The 1,844-nt window shown below is 35.1% G+C and overlaps 1 long non-coding RNA gene across 1 annotated transcript; it reads left to right on the top strand.

Moving 5' to 3' along the window:
- Positions 1-1,369: 1,369 nt before the first annotated feature.
- Positions 1,370-1,722, top strand: LOC110019600. The gene is made up of 3 exons (XR_002293466.1): positions 1,370-1,397; positions 1,466-1,531; positions 1,637-1,722. It is a non-coding gene; the product is annotated as an uncharacterized LOC110019600 (long non-coding RNA).
- Positions 1,723-1,844: the final 122 nt, after the last annotated feature.

Below are 1,844 nucleotides of genomic sequence, written 5' to 3'. Positions count from 1 at the left end.
TTTTCAGCAACCATTTTTTGATAGCCAGGAAATGGCTTACCATGGCTTCTCTAATGAGACGTTGGAGCCCTCTTGGAATAAGCTGCCTCCGGTATTCAAAGAGTTTTCTCATAAGCAGCAATCTGATATCAATCAGCTGCAATTCACAAGTACTATCCCTTTTTGGAATGATTCTGCTGGGTTTTGCCCTTCTGCTCTTCCTTCGTCGGGAATACAGCTTTTTGAGTCGAAGCCCGGGTGCAGTATGACAGTGAAGGTATATTTATATATTGAGCAACGCTTCCCATACTATAATGTCAACAGATTTTCAATATTAAGCATTTATGGGATCATTAATATTTAGTAAGTTAACATAAGAAAATGAAAGTAACATATTAAATATATTGTATGCTTATGCATTCTTCTATTTTTAATTAATTTAAATTAAAAATGTTACGTATATGTCGCATTTTACCGTCTGTTTGGGGAGACTTCAGCTTCTTAAACAATATGTTAATAAACAAGGTATGGTGATAATTATAAATTTTTTATTTTTTTGAAAATGCCAGAGCGCAACCAGAAAGCTGCCACCGCATCTAATAGGTGAGGTGTGAAAACATTATTTTCAGCTTTTTGAAAACACAGTTTGCCCAAACTGACTTGATGTGTTTTCAAAACGCCACCGCACCAAATAAGCTGACCCAAACGGGCCCTTAGTTTCATTGATGAGAGGGATAGAAGGAGCACAATGGTCATTTTACCTCATTTCGGCCAGTTTTAGGTTAAATGATAGGATCAGAAATATATCACTACTCATAATTGAGATAGCGTTGACAACATGCTTGTTAACTTGATGTATGTGTGGAGCACTTCACATATTTATTTCTTCTCTCTGTGAAAGTTGACTTGAGTGCTTGATTTATTAAAGTGATCTTTTCGATTTGATTATAAATTTCTTTCGTAAAAGCAATATGTATTAACCACTAGCTTGAAAAGCATCCCATTCTTGTAACATATGTTATGATGTAGAATTGCACGAGTGCAATTTATCGAAAATGTGGTAAGATAAACATGATGGTTCCTGTTAACAATTTGAATGCTCTCAATATAATACATATAGAGCTTGGAAGAGGTTTCGGACATGAAGACCAGCAACGAGTCTGAGATGAAGAAGCCTCGCATTGAGACGCTTTCACCCTTGCCGGCAGCCTTCAAAGTATGTTATGACGTAGATTTAATTCGATACATTATACATAACTCTCATTTCTTATTCGATATTTATCATTTTCATTCTGCTTTAATTCCTTCAAATTCATAAATATGAGAAGTTTCAGAATATAATATGTTTGCAGGTGAGGAAAGAAAAACTAGGGGATAAAATCAATGCCCTCCAGCAGCTGGTTTCGCCATTTGGAAAGGTTAATACATCTACATAAACATTTTTAAATGAATAATACTTGTTTATTATTTATTGATTGTAATGCAGACTGCAACTGCCTCTGTACTGCACGAGACTGTCGAATACATTAAATACCTTCATGATCAGGTCAATGTAAGTCCCTCCCATTTCTGTGCTGCAAAGAAGAATCTAAAAGAAATTATAATTTATTAACTGTATACATTAATTAAAACACTAATTAATTTTAAGCGTGTTTAGGTCTTAAGCACGCCATATTGGAGAAATACGCGTCCCATGCAGCAAGAGAAGGTAGATGTCCTTACATGGATTTGAATAACATATATGAAGGCTTTAATTAAATCTGAAAGTATAAGGAATGACCTTGCATTGGCTTGTAAATTTGAAGCAGAAGTTAGATAAAACCAGGGAAGGAGAAGAGCCGATACAAGATATAAGAAGCCGAGGT

The sequence above is a fragment of the Phalaenopsis equestris genome, unplaced genomic scaffold, assembly GCF_001263595.1.
Source record: "Phalaenopsis equestris unplaced genomic scaffold, ASM126359v1 Scaffold000063, whole genome shotgun sequence".
NCBI classification, from domain to species: domain Eukaryota; kingdom Viridiplantae; phylum Streptophyta; class Magnoliopsida; order Asparagales; family Orchidaceae; genus Phalaenopsis; species Phalaenopsis equestris.
The sequence above is the reverse complement of the archived record's forward strand: the minus strand, read 5'-3'. Positions and strand labels throughout refer to the sequence as shown.